Source organism: Pinus tabuliformis, chromosome 3_1 (genome assembly GCF_031772625.1).
Source record: "Pinus tabuliformis cultivar Carrire ecotype Pingquan chromosome 3_1, CPIR1, whole genome shotgun sequence".
In the NCBI taxonomy this organism is placed as follows: Eukaryota; Viridiplantae; Streptophyta; class Pinopsida; order Pinales; family Pinaceae; genus Pinus; species Pinus tabuliformis.
The window spans coordinates 44,838,634-44,858,223 of NC_142301.1; positions in this window are offsets into that span (position 1 = coordinate 44,838,634).

Consider the following 19,590-nt stretch of genomic DNA (forward strand, 5'->3'; position numbering starts at 1 on the left):
TTGTCACCCAAAGAGAGAGAGGCTTGTTTCCTATCCCAACAAGCTTTGCAAGACTTGTGTAGCTGATGACCCAGCCAAAGGAGGATTTGACGTCAGAACAATGGTTGTATTCTTCTTTTTTATTTATCAATAATAGATGACTATCATTATGGTTCCACTCTCATTGTCCTATGATTGATGTTGAGTTATATCTTTTCTGACTGATATAATTGCATCTACTAGATTTTATGCTTGTATTCGTGTTGTTCTTTGCATGTGCATGTGTCCAATCACGGAGATCGTGGGGATCGTGACCGGCCGAGGCAAAGGAACGAGAGCGACGTCTCTTCTACGAACACTAGCATTGGAATCCAAGTAGGTTCTCACCATCCACTTTTTATTTGCAATTAGGAACTTGTGTGATAGCATTGTGTGATTGTTGCTAGACCCGGTCTGGGCTAGTAGGGATCGTCTCTGTCCGCAGAGAGGATTTACCTCCGCAACAGAAGGCTTAAATGCTTCTAGCAATGAGGTGATTTCCACCATATGGCAGCCTCACCTCTAAACTTAAACCATGCCAAAGGTCTCCAAAATTGTCCAACTTCTGACTTTGCCCATCTTATGAATTCTTCAATAGTAGGGCCATCATCTTTTCCTATAAAAATAAAATCCTTGCTAGGTTTTTTGGTTTCCTTCTTTCCAGTATGAGACCATTTGTCCAAAAATAGTTTTTCAATTTCGTGAGCACAACATAACTTCAAAATCTCATTGTCAAGTGATTTCCACCATATAGCGGCCTAATTTTTCAAATATTACCCTATGTGTCCTTCCAACACCATGGGAAATCACACTTCTGACATTCTATAAAATTTTCAATAGTCGGCCCATCATTTTTTCCCGTAAAAAAACAACTTGCTAGAAGCCATGAAGAGGGTTTTGAAAAAAAATCACTTAACGAAAATTTAAAATGGCCATAGTTCGGTAAATATTGCTCAGAATCCTTATTATGACCTATTTTTGGAAATGGAATAGCCATTTTGCATCTTCTCGTGTGATAGAAATCTCGATCTAGGCACTTTGTAATGTCATATTTGCGCTGCAACTGTTCCGTCAAAAAAAAAAAAATATATATATATATATATATATATATACATATAATATTATTATTATTATTATTATTAATTAATTAATTAAATCAGCGATATCTCCCTCATCCGGACTCTGATTCGACCGATTGTTTTTTTTTTAATTAGGTAAATTTTCAAGAGGATCTCAAACCTGCAATTAGTTTTACAAAATTCCCCACCAAAAAAAAACAAAACAAAAACAAAAATTAACTAGAGATCCGTTGTCTAGGAATTTTCGTCAAAAAATTACTGCAACACAAGGGATTTTTAAATCAGCAATATCTCCCTCATCCGGACTCCAATTCGGCCGATTTTTTTTGAATTTGGTTATCTTTTTGCAAACAATCCAGATATGCAATTTGTTTCTACATATTTTGCACCAGAAGTTTCAGATCTGATATGCAAACTCGTCGCCCCAAAAAATTCTTGCAAACTATATATATATATATATATATATATATATATATATATATATATATGTTGGGCATGGAATCCCCCCCACAACATGTTTTAGGGCTCAAAGACCAAGTTTTGGTTAAAGGTTTTGTAAGACTCCGCAAATTGTGGGCGCGGAGAGCGAAGTATAGGTTAAGTCATAAGGTTGTCCACCCTAAAATATTGTAATGTAATGTAAAGTCATGTCGGCCTACTCATGGTCTGTGGACCATGGGATTGTATAAATAGAGCGAGGCTCTAAGTTGTAAAGGGAGCTAAGAAATAAGAGAGAATGGTTTAAGCTTATAGTAGGATTCTAAGTGTATTGGGTCGCAGTAGTAGGAAGAGGCTCTGCAACTGAGTGCGCAGAGGCCTAGTAGAGTCCGGAGCTGAGTGCGCAAACCCCTGCAGCTGAGTGTGCAGGGCAATGTCGAGTCTGTAATCGGGATTGAAGATTAATAAAGAGAAGTTAATTCTTATTTCTGTGTATTTGTTGTACATTCCCTTCTTTACGTATATATTGGTTTATTTATCGCGCGCACTGATATGACTGTTGAATATGCTGTAATAATCATTAACATTACACACACAAGTTAAGTAATCAGGTAATAACAAATTAAATAGTAAGGAACTTGGGTATTATATGGGTTGCGCCCCAAGTAGGGCTGCGTGGAAACAACATCACAAGTTGCGAAGGAATAACAAGTGCACATAGCGACGTGCGCACAGGGTCAAACCGCGGACCTCCAAAAGCCCATCAGGCATCCCCAAGGTGCAGAAACCTGGTTCTAGCACCCTCCCATACTACTTCGGGTGAGACCTCAGCTCGCACTTTGTGGATTGTTGTCGAAAGGGCCATTAGTACTGAGATTTTCTTGGCTAAATCACCTTTGAACCTGGGTCAGGCCCATACAAGCCAATAAATGGTTCTGTTGTCGGAACTGGGATCTACATAAAGGATGTCTAATGTCGTGCCATTGGAATCCAACAAAGAAAGAAATTGAAGAGTGGTTGGACAAGAAGATTCACGAGTTCGCAGTGCAAAAGAACAGAAATCCGCGAGTATCTAAGGAACAGTGGTTGGAGCGCTACTTGTATACGAAAATCCATGAAATCTTCTTTGCATCCTTTCCTTCTGAACTGTATGAGTGGATCGTGAAGTTAGCAGACAGCCAGGGAAGGTGTAGGCTCGACAAACCAATAGTGTGGACTCCGGAAATAGTGCACAGACTAGAAGCATTAGAATATAAGATAGTGCGAACTGTGGACCATTGGCTCAACCGAATAGTACGAGGATTTATCACTGAGTTCACGGTCGAAACAATCGCCAGCTACAGTGAAGCAGAATGACGTTTTCTCAAGGGATTGTGAGGTAAGTATATTAAATCTTTAAACACTTGGATTAAGATGCTATTGTGTGAAAAGCGGGTTATGCGAATAAATTAATGTTTGAAAGTACGCAAAGTGGGAATATCTACAGAAGTAGAAGTGGTGAAGAGTTGGAAAATAGTCCCCTAATTCAACCATCGCGGGAAAGCGAGGAAGAGCTTGCAAAAGTTTCCCCAAGAAGCACAGTTAGTCTGATAAGGCAGCGCATTCCGCGTTTACCACCTCGACCCACACTGCCACCCGTCTCACTCTCCTCACACCCATCTCCACCCACCCCACCTCCGCCACCACCACAGTTCAGTATGGCGAGTGCGATCAAACTACCGGTATTTAGAGGAGTGGGAAATGAAGATTCAGACCAATTTTGGTTCGTGGTAAGAGCAGTATGGGAAGCACAGGGTGTCGTGGATGATAATATTAAAAAGGCTACGCTGGTGAGTGCGTTGCAAGATCGTGCATTAACGTGGTATATCAAGCATTCTAATGACCACCCAAATGTAGGAATTGCAGAGATCTAGGCCACGCTGAACAAGGAATTTAGTAGGCCAAAATTAGAAACACAATCAATCATCGGGTTTAAGGAGATCGTGATGCTCTCAGGTGAGACCCCCTGGGATCTGGACCAAAGGCTGAAGAGTACGATCCACGAAGCCAATATGACATTAATAGATGCACAGGATCTTGCATGGTTTGTGGCATCACTTATGCCACACTTAAGGACGACGTTGTCATAGCAAAAACTTTCCACCCAGGCCGAAGCGTTGGAGATGGCAATGACATTGCATGAGACCCCTATACAAGACCCTAGGTTGGGAGTCCAACGAATCCACGCACAACTGCAGAATCTATGTCAGGAAATGCAAAGTTTGAAACAGGACAAGACACCTCGGCTAGAGGTGTGCAAGGAAGTATGGTGCATAAAATGCAAAGGCCAAGGGCATGACAATGACCACTGTGCAGTATTTGTGAACTAGTTGGGAGAAGGAGGGTTGATGCCACTAAGACCGGAGGCACAGGCAGGGCTGGTCGTGGCATTTGCATTATGGTGCGCGATCTACCAGATAGGAGGAAAACACACCACGGATAATTGTCATCTGTTACAGAAGTATACCCAAATGTCCCAACATTTGTTTTGTAATTTCTGCAGGTCAATAGGCCATGACGAACGCACCTGCCGAAGCTATGAAATAATGATGGATCAGACTCCTACCTACATGGTGCAGACTGAAATGTGAGCCCTCGACCCAATTGCAGGGATGGCGTGCCCTAGGTTTCAGGGGCGTGGTCAGGGTTGAGGCAGAATGGGGCCAGGAAGGGGTCGTGGACAACTAATTTGTTACAATTGCGGAGGGCAAGGGCATTATGCCCACGATTGTACAAACCCAACAAGAATATCATATCGATATTGTACTTAGTTTGATCATGAGGCAAAACACTGCCCTTCGTTGATAGCAAGGATGCGCGAAAAGGGGATACTCCAGCCCCCTCTGGCCCAAAATTTATAGATGATGAGGTCTGAGCCGCGCAAAGAAGACCCAAATGTAAACATGATGCTCAAGAGCGGTATGACCATAGGAGATGATAAAGGGAAGTAGCTAGAAGAAAGCGCGTGGGTTCGCAAGGCTCCTACAAAGGAACCCGAGTTTGATTTAGAACGCACGAAGGAGACATTCATGGAAGCTAAGAAGAGCTTCACAGAGGCCTCCACTTCAGGTAGTAAGGATCATCTATAACCAGGGATGGATCCTTCAATGCTCACTACCTTTCCAGAGACATGCATGAAACTGCTGCGTGACAGCAAGGTAGTCAAAGGACTATAGGAACTTATCACTAGGTGCGCGGGGCCAGGAGAACCATGTGTGGTCCGGAAACTTGGAAAGCATGCATTGCGCACAAGAAGGGAAATGATGTTAACTACGCAAATAAGTGAGTACAAAATGGATCAGGTAATCCTGGATCTGGGTTCGAACGTGAATGTACTACCAAAGCAAACATGGGAACGCATGGGTAGACCCACGCTATAATGGTCCCCTATTCAGTTACGAATGGTGAACCAATAGAAGATTTTTCCCATGGGAATATTACAAGGGGTAACAGTCGATATTGAAGGTGCGAGCGCGCAGGTAGATTTTGAAGTGATAGAGATTGTCAATGATAGCAATGCTTATCCCGCGCTACTGGGAATAGATTGGGCTACCGATATGAACTGTCATAAATCTGAAGAAGTGCAAAATGATCTTTGAGAAAAATTCACTGCGCGTGGTAGTACTGCTAGATGCATCCAAAGGAGCGCGATACACTAAACCAGTGCGCAACGATGATAGTGATGACGATCTCAATTATATTTACAAGATAACTGCGTGAGAAAAGGATTGGCTGAATCCGATTGCAGATGGGAGAATTTTGTGGGAGCGCGAAATCTCCTGCACTTCGGATTTAGACAAAGAGATAGAGCGATGGTAGAATTGGCTGCATGAAGTAACAACGCTTAATTGCAACATGATGGTTAGATCACTGCATTGCGTGACAACAGAGGCAAGGGAACCTGCCGGCATATGATGGATTGTCAGCGGTGGATGAATTTCTGAGCAAATTTGAAAGCGCAGTTCCAAAACAGCAGCGATTCGATGTGCTAAAGTGGGCACTGTGCACAACACCCACACGATGGTGGGGTACACATCAAGGAAATTTGAGTACTGGCATAGATGCAGAAGGATGATGTGCCTGCGTTTTGGAAAACCACAAATACGACTAGTAGACAAATATGACGGACAAGATGATCCACGCACGCACCTCGCGAAATGGACCAAGGTCTATGGGGAAGAGCCACAGCTTGAACGGGTACATTTATTCTACCATACCCTAGACGTCATACCCATGAATTGGTAATACTGAGACGAAGCTACGCCATGGACCGGGTGAATGGGACGTCTTACGCGAGGGATTTTTGTTAATATTCACATTTGAAGATCATTGGTTAGATACTGTTGATGATGCACTGCAAGCAGTAAAAGTTGTTATCTTCAAAATACCATAGGACCCAATGGGAGTACTTCAGCCAGAATGGGCGACACAGTTAAGCGGCACACTACAGTATTAAAAAGTAAATGTTGAAGAGGATGATGAGGACCCGCAGAACATTAATATTTTAGAAACGAAAGGCTCTCGCGAGATTCGCAGACCATCACTTGAGGACCCCGACATCACCGCGCCACTAAAGACAAAGCAGGTCAACATTGGAACGAAGGCAGAGCCGAAGTACGCAACGCTTGGGGACTATTGGGACGATGCCACAGTCGATAAGGTCGCTGAGTTACTCCGCAAATACCAAGACTTGTTCCCGACCAAAATTACGGACTTAAAAGGGATCATTAGCGATTTAGGGATGATGAAGATCACCATAAAACCCGACGTGAAGCCAGTTAAGCAGCAGCCTTATCGCTTGAATCCAAAGTATAAAGAAAAGGTCCACGACGAATTAGACAAAATGCTCGCAGCCAGAATTATTGAACCAATGGAAGAATCCGACTGGGTGAGTCCTATGGTAGTACAGGAGAAAAACAGAAGGGTGAAATAAGAATATGCGTAGACCTTAGAAATTTGAACGACGCCTGTGTACATGATCCATTCCCAACACCATTCACAAATGAAGTACTGGAGAATGTTGGCGGTCAGGAAGCATACTCATTCACGGATGGGTTCTCAGGGTACCATCAGATCAATATCGTGCTAGAAGATAGGAGCAAGACGACCTTTGCAACAGAATGGGGTTGCTTTCAATACACCGTGATGCCGTTTGGACTGAAGAATGCGCTAGCTATATTTTCACGCATCGTGGTAGCTGCATTCAAAGAATACATCCACAAGTTTTTGGAGGTCTATCTGGATGATTGGACTGTTTTTGGATTAGTTAAGCACCATGTAGCGAGCTTACGTTTGATGCTGGATACTTGCCACTGACACCAGATTGCGTTGAACCTGAAGAAGTGCACATTCCTCATTCCCTTTGGAAACTTGTTGGGACATGTGGTCTGCAAACAAGGACTAATGGTGGACCCTGCGAATATTGTCATTATCCTAAATCTGGAAGCACTTCGAAGTGTTAAACAACTACGTGCTACCTTGGGACACACTAGATACTATAGGAAGTTCATCAAAAATTATGCCCAAATAACCGCACTGATGGAAAGCTATTGAAAAAATATGTTACATATTGCTGGAATGATGATTTCATGAAGAGTTTAGATGTCCTGAAGGGGAACTGGCCTCCGTGCCAATTGTGGTCTTCCCGAACTGGGATGTGGAATTTCATGTACATGTTGATGCGTTGTGTATCGCGTTGGGAGCCGTACTCACACAGGAAGGCGCGAAGGGTGTAGATCACCTGATCGTGTTTGCGAGTCAAAGATTGTCCAAAGCAGAAAATAACTACTCTACCACCGAGCGTGAGGGGTTGGCAATGGTGTATGCACTCCAAAAATACCGACACTATTTACTTGGAGGACATTTCAAGATGTATATCGACCATTCCACGTTAAAATACCTAGTGAACAAGCCTATGTTGTGGGGGAAGAATATGCAGATGGCTTTTACTGTTTCAAGAATATGATTTTGAGGTCATAGTCAAGCTGGGACACTTAAACGCAGGACTAGACCACTTGTCACGAATTGAGACGGGCGAGGAACCAACAAATTTGGAGGAGGGACTACCTGATGCACAGCTCTTTGCAATGCGCATCGTGGATGGAAACTTCAAAGATATAATACATTTTCTAACAACAAGGACTGTGCCGAAGGAATACTCAATCCAACAAAAGAAGGAATTGGTGATGCACGCGGCGAACTTTTCTGTCATCGCAGGGCACCTCTATAAGATGGGCAACGATGAGATATTGCGAAGATACATACCTAAATTTGAACGAGGTCAGATCCTCGCGGAAGCACATGGGGGCGCTGCAAGAGGACACTATGCAAGACGCGCGACCGCACAGAAGATTCTTCTCGTAGGGTTATGGTGGCCGACCCTGCACCAGGATTCGAAAGCACACTGTAAGGCCTGCAATATATGTCAAAGGACGGGAAAACCATCACAAAGGGACAAGATGCTACTAAATTCCCAAATGACACTACAGTCGTTTGAGAAATGGGCAATCAACTTTGTGGGCTCGATCAAACCTCAGGGAAAGACGGGTGCACACTACATTATCACCGCAACGGAGTACCTGACACGATGGGTGGAAGCGTAGCCAGTCAAGGACTACACGGCCGCTACGGCTATAAAGTTTTTGTTCGAAAACATGTTGACACGATTTAGCTGTCCGAAAATCTTAATGAGTGATCGCAGAACACATTTCCTGAATGAAACCATCAGCGCGCTCACAGAAGATTTCCAGGTGTATCATCAGAAAAGTACACTGTATCACCCACAAGCCAATGGAACGGTAGAGGCATTCAATAAAATACTAGATACTACACTGACTGAAGTATGTAATGCGCAACGGAATGACTGGAACCTGCGCGTACCTACTGTGTTATGGGCATACAAGACAACATGCAAGAAATTGACGGGACAGACACCCTTTCGGTTGGTCTATGGTACGGAAGTTGTCATGCCGATGGAATACATTGTACCTAGTCTACGAATAGCAGTGCTCACAGGCATGACAGATCGCGAAGCTTTGGAAGAAAGGCTCACACAATTAAAAGAACTCAAGGAAGAATGGTTTCTGGCTGGATTTCATCAGCAGGTACAAAAACAATGTGAAAAAGCATGGCACGACTGCCATATCAAGTTGCACACCTTCAAGGTAAAAGACTTAGTTCTACTGTATGATAGTGAGTTTGAAAAATTTCTGGGAAAATTTAGAATGCACTGGCTGGGACCATATGTGGTAAAGGAGGTCACAGACAGAGGCGCGGTCCAGCTAGTCAAACTTAATGGAGAACCCTTCCCAAGCAAAATAAACGGCAGTTGCTTGAAACCCTACACGGGTGGGTCTCTAACTAACCGGCTGAAGCACAGTCTTTGTGACCCGAGGAGCCGGACAAGGGCGCGGGACTATAAACACATGCATCAGATGTTAGTACCAAGGTAAGGACACAATCCAGACACGGCTGATTCAGAAGCAAGAATGCAGCAGGTCCAACAAACCACAAAACAGTGCAATGCGAACATCCGAGCAGTACAGGACCAAATGGAAGGGCTCCGCGCCAAGGTCGCCGCACTAGCAGAGTGACTCGGGATGAGTCACGATGATTGTGTTGGGGGCATGTTGGGCATGGAATCCCCCCCACAACTTGTTTTAGGGCTCAAAGCCCAAGTTTTAGTTAAAGGTTTTGTAAGACTCCGCGAATTGCGAGCGCAGAGCACGAAGTATAGGTTAAGTCATAGGGTTGTCTGCCCTAAAATATTGTAATGTAATGTAAAGTCATGTCGGCCTACTCATGGTCTGTGGACCATGGGATTGTATAAATAGAGCGAGGATCTAAGTTGTAAAGGGAGCTAAGAAATAAGAGAGAAGAATATGAATGGTTTGAGCTTAGAGTAGGATTCTAAGTGTATTGGGTCGTAGTAGTAGGAAAAGGCTCTGCAGCTGAGTGCGCAGAGGCCTAGTAGAGTCCGCAGCTGAGTGCGCGGACCCCTGCAGCTGAGTGTGTAGGGCGATATCGAGTTTGTAATCGGGATTGAAGATTAATAAAGAGAAGTTGATTCTTATTTCTATGTATTTGTTGTACATTGCCTTCTTTACGTTTATATTGGTTTATTTATCACGCGCACTGATATGATTGCTGAATATGCTGTAATAATCATTAATCTTACACACACAAGTTAAGTAATCAGGTAATAATAGATTAAATAGCAAGGAACTTGGGTATTATATGGGTTGCGCCCCGAGTAGGGCTGCGCGGAAACAGCATCACAGGTTGCGAAGGAATAACAAGTGCGCATAGTGATGTGCGCGCAGGGTCAAACCGCAAACCTCTAGAAGCCCATCAGACATCCCCAGGGTGCGGAAACCTAGTTCTAGCACCCTCCCATACTACTTCGGGTGAGACCTCAATCCGCGCTCCATGGACTGTTGCCGAAAGGGCCAGTAATACTAGGATTTGCTTGGCTAAATCACCTCTGAACCTAGGTCAGGCCCATACAAGCCAACAATATATATATATATATATATATATATCTACTTGCCCAAGAAAGTGCTATGATACCACTTGTAGTGAATCTGACCTGCAAATATATGATAATAGAAATATACCCAAAAATAATAAGATCGACCCAATAATATAACATGAACATGCTTCTCTTTATTGATTAAACACTTGAGATAGGGTAACACCATACAATCACTCCTTAAGGAAGTAGAACACTCCACAAGCCATATGCTTGTTCATACAATATTCCTTGACATCTCTCCAAGGGGAGTCTTTAGCCTCTATATTGGCTTCATACATACAATATCATGGGTCATTACCATGGTTCTCTCAATACCATATATCTAATACAATGGGCTTATTACATTATTGCTAACTACTTGTGGTCCCTTACATGATGTAGGTTAACCACTTTATTTATTAACTGTGGCCCATCCTATTATTACATTATTCCCTTGGGTACCTCCCTCTGTACCCCATACTATCCCCCCTAGGTATACTACACTCAACAACCACCGTGAGCAGGCACCCTCTCCAGATCCATGCTTCCATCACAACAGATCACATCTTGATCCCCAAATAGGATCAGAATCTCGCCATTGAAACCAGACCTGCCAATTGACCGGGCTCAAATTCACCATAGCAGCCACTTCGAATTTGCTCTTGGCCTACCATGATGCATTAAGACACAAAACTTCAAATCTATTATCTGTTGATTCAAACAGGTGCATGTAGCCTCTTTGTTGCTCTCTTCTGCAGAGCCTCTGCACGATTCACCAAAACTGGGCAAGCTCCACGATTTCTGACCCCCACACTGCACAACGAATCCGGTCACACTCACGGGTGGAGCAACGCATTTTTTCAATGCAAAGCAGCACTGATGGCTCATGCTGAAAGAAAACGCTCAAAGAAACGAGCAAACAACGCGTTTTTCCTTGGGTCATAGGCGCGATGCCTCCTCTTCTGAATGAGTTTGACCCGCGCGCTTTTTGAGCCAAAATGGGCGTTGATCAAGAAGAGTGAAAAAAAAAATTATTCTCCAGACTTTCTCCGCCACCAAGAACAGACCTGCCACTAAGGGCCACACTTCTGCCACCTAGGCACTCACTCAATCACCAAAGCACACTGGCTTTGACCCAACTAAGGTTTGAATCTCTTATACCATGTTAAAAACTGGAAGACACATGATACATTCAACAAACTGAGTAGCTCTCAAGTGAGGGCTTTACTTGGAGACTGCCTTTAGCAGAACGTTCTACATGCTTCTCATTAACAATCAAGAATATATAGTTTACAAGCAATTAGGGAGGTTAGAACAACCACACAGAAAATAGGAACAAATTCGTAATCTAAGTCTCACACGTAACTAATGAACTGGCTCTCTCCAAGAATACATTTCTCCATTAACTTTAACATTAAAATGACGTAGCTAAAACCGATTAAAAGCACAATAAAGGAACTGAACCCCATAATTGAAACCCTCGCGAACTACACAACAAGGTTTAGTGGTGAAGACACATTAGAGCCGCATTTTAATTTGTGCTATTATCACTTCTGCTACGACTAGATTGAGCTCTCCTCACTGTAAAAATCATGACCTTTAAGCCTTAAATGTTTCGCAACTAAGAACATGGTAATGTAGTTGCTCCATTCCGGCACACAGAAGAGTGTTGTTTCATTTTACACCTCCTAACCCTGGAATCTTTACGATAAGAGCTTGGATAACTTGCTCTTCCTCGACTTTCATAGCACTATGTTAACAAAATATATTTGTAAAATCTCTTACACTCTTATATCTATATATATATATATATATATATATATATATATATATATATATATATATATATATATATATATATATATATATATATATAAAATCTTATTCTATAGGCAAAAAATTCCCATATCTTAATTTATTATTTAACTACATTTATTCTTATTCGTAAACTAAATTATGATTATTAGTAACATTACCACTTTGAATTCAAAACGAAGTTAGATATACCAAAAGCGTACATCACAATGTAAATAAAAAAAATTAAAGTTATAGCATGTGACCGTGTAATTAGATAATCCACCATCGCAAAAGAAGTAAAACTTTTGAGAAATGAAAAACAATAGACAATGCCTGCATAGTATTGCTTCGAAGGAATTTGGTGGAAATTGTCCCAATATTTTGGCATCCGTTATGCAATGACAAGTTCCTCGGAAGAATTGATGCAGATGATAATTTGATGTAGCACTACAAACTTACAGTGAATATAGCTTCCATTGCACTTGATACCATTGTTCTTGCTCCATATATCAATTTATGCTTCTTCTATGGCCACACTCCAAAACTTCTTAACGACCTGGTATAGAATCCTAAATGTGGGTACAATTTCATTTAAATCACTAGCGAGACACTTTCTGCATTTTGAGTGAGACATAAAGAATATTTATAAGTCTACACTCACAAAAGTAAGATAATATTTCTGTGTTTAATATATAGAGATAGAATAAACTATTTCTTTTCACTTGTGCAGGAGTGTGTAGCTCTGCATTATGAGCTTAGTTCATTGTGCAGAGATCGACACTCCCACACACGCAGCTATTACCCTTGTATGAAAGTGTTTTTCCAAATATACCCTCTGCAACATTTTTCCTCATCGAGGGTATCAAATAAGTATATTTAATTCGAAGAATTATTATTATTATAATATATAAAATAATTATTATCATTAAATCAAAATACAGTCTCCCATAATACGCCCACACTCACTCACTCAGTGACTTTATCATTATTTTAATTGGCAACTTACGCTTCACGTAATTTTAATTGGAGACAAGCTATACAGAGGAAGTTGTGTGGAGGAAACATGTTCGAAGAAGTGTGTGTTGTGGAAGTGGTTATGCAGAGGAAGCATGTTGAGAAATCTAGGGCATAGCAATTATGTGATTTCTCTTCTATTAGTAATTTCTTGTGAGTGTTTTTTACTTCTTTGAATTAGGATCTTCTTTTACTTAGGTTATTAGTGTTCTTCTTCATCAAACAACTACCAATGCATAAACCAAAAAGAGACAAGAGACACAAAATATAGGCTATTAGCCAGGGCCAAAACCTCTCACCCTTAGGGAGGAAAACCCGAACAAATTCTTCTTCTTATAGAGATTCCAATTGACGAATACCAAGACCATGACCCTTGACCTACTTGCCACTCCAAGACTAAGACACAAGCTCCCTTAATGAGATCCTTAGTCCACCTTTTGCTTCTTTCCTTGGCTCCTCTTACACTTCAACCTCCTTATGCTTCAAACCTCCAACCTCACTTCTAGACTTGACCTTCTTCTTATCTTGGCCTTCCTTCTATACTTTACCTTCTTCCATTTCTTGTCTCGACCTCCCTTCTAGACTCAACCTTCTGCCAAATCGTCTACCTAAGTGGACTGGTTCTTAATGCTACAACAATCCTCCTCTTTTTTCACACGTGTGTCTCAAATGAGGCCCTAAAATAGATCCAAATATTACCACAGATCTTGCTTTCCCTTTGCTTCACTTTGTTGGTTATTAGGATTGTTTTCTAGACCCTTTCACTGATCTTCGCACTTCTTGTTCACTTCAGAACTAGACCGAATTATCTCTGAAATTATGTGCTCTAAACTTAGGCTAAGTTGCCTATTTATAGTGGTTTTCCTTCGTAATTAGTCGACATGTCTCTTTGGAGGAGTTAATTAATTCAATATTGAAGTCGACTTGCAGGAGTGGTCTTGTGCTTGCCTTGGAGGGCTTTTATACTTATTTAATGACTCATACAAATGTGTAACATGCCCAAGAGGGTCCTTCATACATGACATTGACTCAATTTGACTTTATGACCAATCCTAAGGACTCACAATGGGAGTCATACTAAAAATAAAATTCCTTGCTCATGAAACCCATGAGACAAGCATTATAATTGAAATTTTAATTTTTCTTCTTTTCATCAATTAACTAAAATCTCAATTACATGTTTCATTATGAAGACTGAACCTAGTTACTTTTCAACACTCCCTCTTAATGCGAGATGTATTCATAAAGGTACTTGGTCATTCTCAATCTGAAGAATTTCTCATAAGAAGAGTTGAATTGGTAACCCATCTATATATCATCATATCATCCATCATTGTCACATAGCAAGGCCTTGACAAAAAGCTTTGTCTCTCCACGAGATATGAGCACAATGCTAGTGAGACCAATGATGTATAGACACCCTCATCATTGTCTCTTTCGGAACATACCCCACCCATGTTCTTAGAGTGTGTTCCACCAAGACTATTATTATCTTGGATTCCCAGTCCTCAAAGAATATCGGTCCTCAACGACTACTCTTATCTTAAATGCCCTAATACATCCTCATAGAGCATTAGATGCTAGATGCTTACCCAATCCTCCATTTTGCCTTCCCAAGTGAAGACAAGAATGATGTGTTTATCCCTCCCTCTTAATTAGGGAGGACATATCTATTCCAATAAAGAAATGTACTCATTTCTACAAAAGGAATGTACCTAAGCTCCCTCTTGGCTTAGGAATTTCCAAGTTTCTTCCAAGTAAGAAACTTTTTTCCAGACTCCCTCTTAATTAGGGACCTACAACAACTCCTTAGGTGGAGATGATGGGACAACCAATTGCTTGAATAACTCCTCATTATGTTATGAACTTATTTTCGTTATTTAGGAGTCTTCATGTTTGAGACTTCTACATAGGGCACCGACCATCCATCACTTTCATCCATGAGTTTGTTAGTTTTTGGTGCATTGGTGTACTCTAGCCATGAAAATTGGTGGAGAGGTTAAGGCACATGAGTTCTAAAGAACCCAAAAATCGTTTGGTGAAATTCCACCCGGATTGTATTTTATTAAAATAATTAATATTTTTAATGGGGTTCTTAAGTTTAAACTTAGGAAAAATAAAATATTAATGGGTATTAATCAAAATATGGGTGAGAATGATCTAGAAGGCGAATCAAGTCAATTTTCAATCTTAGTCATTGATTAGAGACTCAATCTCGGTCATTGAAGTCTCAACGAGAAAAGTATAAGAAGAAGTCTAGGGATTCAGTTAGAAACACACAAAGAGTTGATCAATGAGTTCGATTTTCCTAGGGGAGGGTTTGCTAAGGAATTTGAACCAGTGATCAAGTAGTGAGGATCAAAGGCAGTACTGGAAGGAAGTGATTTCCAGTTCCAGTGAATATATGCCAGAGAAGACAATGAAGAGTAATAGAGCTAACGTTGAGCCAAGGAGGGACAACGCAACAACTGGAGGAGATTGACGTAGAGGGACAATGCAGAAACTGGAGGAGGTTGACGCAGAGGGACAACACAAAAACTGGAGGAGATTGATGCAGAAGTGTTGGGAGATAAGCAGAGATCAGCGTCAGGAATCACTATAGGTGATTGGTAGGAGAAATATCGATCCCTCAGCAGCAGAAGCAACAACAGCCCAGGTTGATGCAGTCAAAGGGAGTCTCCATGCAGAAGTCACACAGAGGCTACGTAGGCTGACGCAGAGACTGTATAGTGGGTCATCCAGGAGTTGGGGACAAGATAGAATCTCCAGAATCAGTGTGAGAAAATTCTCAGTTGTCTTCTCTGAGTAGATTGCCATTTTCTCTGGGGCATTCAAATTATCTTATGATATTTACAGCCAATAATAGAAACCCTCATATTTGCTACATCGGTTTTCCCACATTGGGTTTTTCCAGGGACGATTGTCCAAAAACAAGTGTGTCAATGTGATTGTTCATATGCTGATGTTTCTCTTGCCTTTCAGTTCTTAATTTGTGAAGTCCACGACTGAATTTATTTTGATATTTACTGAAGCATTGGTGAATAACTTATTGTAAATAAGTAGGAGAAATAAATCAATTACTTTAGCAAATTTTCACATGGTATCAGAACAAGGTCTAGGCAAGATGGAAGTAAAGAAAAAGGGCATGGAGAACAGTAGGGATCATAATATTTCTGAATTAGCTTCCAGGTTGGAAGAGTAATTTGCTTGCTTATCGAGTTCTGCATTAGCCAAGGATTGGTACATTGATAGCAAGGCTTCAGCTCATATGACTGGAAAGTGAGATTATTTCTCGAGCTATCAGGAGGAACATATGAACTTCCATATCACAATGTGTAACAAGACAAAATGCACCCCAGTAGGAAAGGGAACCGTTACATTCCAGACAACAACAGGAGATAGTCTTTGGGCCATGAACGTACTGTGTGTGCCAAGTATGGGAATGAATTTGATTTATGTATCTCAATTACAAGATAAGGGATATGATGTGTAATTCATCGGTAATAGACTATATGTCAAGAATCCTAAGTGGAAAAATTGGGCCCATATTGGAACTCTAAGCAACAAGTTATACAAATTGCAACTCAAGTCTCCTATGACCTTGATAAGCAGTAATGTCAGTAGAGAAAAAGAATTAAATGAATTGTGGCATTGAAGGATGGGACACTTACATCATGGGCATTAAGGATGCTCAAGGAAACTGTTAAGGGGGTTCCAGTACTTACTAACAAGCATGATGATACATGTAGAGGTTGCGTACTAGGCAAGTATGCCAAAGCAGCTTATTCCGGAAGCAACAATAGAGCTATGAGTGTATTAGGCTTAATACACTCAGACATCTGCAGTCCAATGTCTACAAGAGCCATCAGTGGTGCTGAGTATTTTTTCACCTTCATAGATGACCATTCCAGGAAAACTTGGATCTATTTTTTGAGAACCAGGGACGAGATCTTTGATCAATTTAAGGAGTTTAAGGCTCTAGTGGAAAACCTGACAAGAAGGAAGATCAAGTATTGCGCTCAAACAATGACGGAGAATATACGGATAAGGACTTCATGGATTGCAAGAGAAGGGATCTGAAGAGAATGGGCAAGACCTTATAATCCAGAGCAGAATGGAGTTGCAGAAAGGAAGAACAAAACTATTGTTGGAGAAACAAAGGCGATGTTATATGATTATAATCTACCCAAGTTTTTATGGGCAGAAGCATGCAGCGCGGCTATATACATTCAGAACAGGACTCCTCACATGGCTTTACGAAAGAAGACGCCAGAGGGTCTTTTCACGGAAAAAGAGCCAAAAGTTAGTCATCTCAGGATATTCGGAAGTGTGGCTTATTTAGATATTCTATAAGAGAAGCATATCAAGTTAGAGCAGACTGCCAAAGTTGGGTATCTTGTGGGTTGCAACGAGACTCCAAAGGTGTATCGAATCCACATCCTGAGCAGTAGGAAATTGTAATATGGCTGGATGCGAAGTTCATGGAAGGTAGACCCATTATGACATCTTGAGAGATGACATTTGAAGAATAGGTTGAGGATGCTCTGTTGGTCCAGCAACAGGGATCAGATCTGGCAGGAAGATAGGTATCTAGTTCAAGCATGATAACCATTATTAGCATCTTCTGAAGAGAAGAGGAGCCAATAATGTCACATCAAGGACAACAATAGGAAGAGGAATAGATGGAACCTCCAACCACCATTAGAAGGACTAGCCGAAAAGTACGGCAAACTCTGAGGGATGTTGAGGAATTCATTGGAGCTCCTAGAGCCAAGAAAAGGCAGCATAGACAACCTGAGTGATGTTGATCCCAATATTTATTATCTATTGGTAGAAGGTGAGCCTCCAATAAAAACAATCCTGTGAGTTGATTCCTCCACTTTTTCCACTCTGAATGCATCAAGATGAATGAAAAACAATATAATGATCCAATCTAGATCACTTCCTCACAAAAAGTCAATTAACGTGGGCCTAATTTCCCAAAATAAACTTTCGCGTAATGAAAATAATTTGATATGCTTTGTAGAGACGACCATTATGAAGTTCATCGTGCGCAATGAAATTCTACACATAAATCCAATTTACATACACCTAATTTCCCAAAAATGTAATATATATTCATTTTATCAAAGGATTTAAATCAAAAGCTAGAGTTCAAAGGAACTATTCTCCAATTGGGTGATATAAACGAGTGCCTAGAATAACATCAAAAGGGTTTGTAACCGTAATTACACTTCAAGCATTTTTGTTTTAGTTGTGTTTAATTCAAGCTCATTTCCCTCACGTTTATTGTAGTTGAAATGTAGGGTGATTTTATAGATTATGCACTCTTCTTTGAATGGTGGCATGGTGGCATTTATTACTTAGCTTCTTTGCCTTTTATGGAATATGGTCGGGGTTATCCATGCTATTATTAATAATAACTTTATAACAAAATATATTATTTTATAATAACGATGAATGAGTAATAATAAAGCTATTATATTAACAATGGATAATAATACTCATGACTACATAGTTAATATTGGCTACATATCATCCCTTAAAGCCCATTAATAGTTGGTAAACTATGATTGGACATTTTAATTTACCAATTCCAATAATGGCATAACAATGTATCCCTTACTAGCATCCCCTACCATTTTAAATATTTTGTTGTGGCAATTTATTTTTACTAAAATGTTTACGTATTCATTGTGTGGGAGAAACTCGATTCTGCAGTGCTTCTGCACAATGTTGATGGCCACGTGGGGCCCACATTTTTCCATACTTCATTTAACGTTGATATATATATATATATATATATATATATATATATATATATGTTGGGCATGGAATCCCCCCCACGACATGTTTTAGGGCTCAAAGACCAAGTTTTGGTTAAAGGTTTTGTAAGACTCCGCGAATTGTGGGCGCGGAGAGCGAAGTATAGGTTAAGTCATAAGGGTTTCCACCCTAAAATATTGTAATGTAATGTAAAGTCATGTCGGCCTACTCATGGTCTGTGGACCATGGGATTGTATAAATAGAGAGAGGCTCTAAGTTGTAAAGGGAGCTAAGAAATAAGAGAGAATGGTTTAAGCTTATAGTAGGATTCTAAGTGTATTGGGTCGCAGTAGTAGGAAGAGGCTCTGCAACTGAGTGCGCAGAGGCCTAGTAGAGTCTGGAGCTGAGTGCGCGGACCCCTGCAGCTGAGTGCGCAAGGCAATGTCGAGTCTGTAATCGGGATTGAAGATTAATAAAGAGAAGTTAATTCTTATTTCTGTGTATTTGTTGTACATTCCCTTCTTTACGTATATATTGGTTTATTTATCGCGCGCACTGATATGACTGCTGAATATGATGTAATAATCATTAACATTACCCACACAAGTTAAGTAATCGGGTAATAACAAATTAAATAGTAAGGAACTTGGGTATTATATGGGTTGTGCCCCAAGTAGGGCTGCGTAGAAACAACATCACAAGTTGCGAAGGAATAACAAGTGCACGTAGCGACGTGCGCACAGGGTCAAACCGCAGACCTCCATAAGCCCATCAGACATCCCCAAGGTGCAGAAACCTGGTTCTAGCACCCTCCCATACTACTTCGGGTGAGACCTCAGCCCGCACTCTGTGGACTGTTGTCGAAAGGGCCAGTAGTACTGAGATTTGCTTGGCTAAATCACCTTTGAACCTGGGTCAGGCCCATAC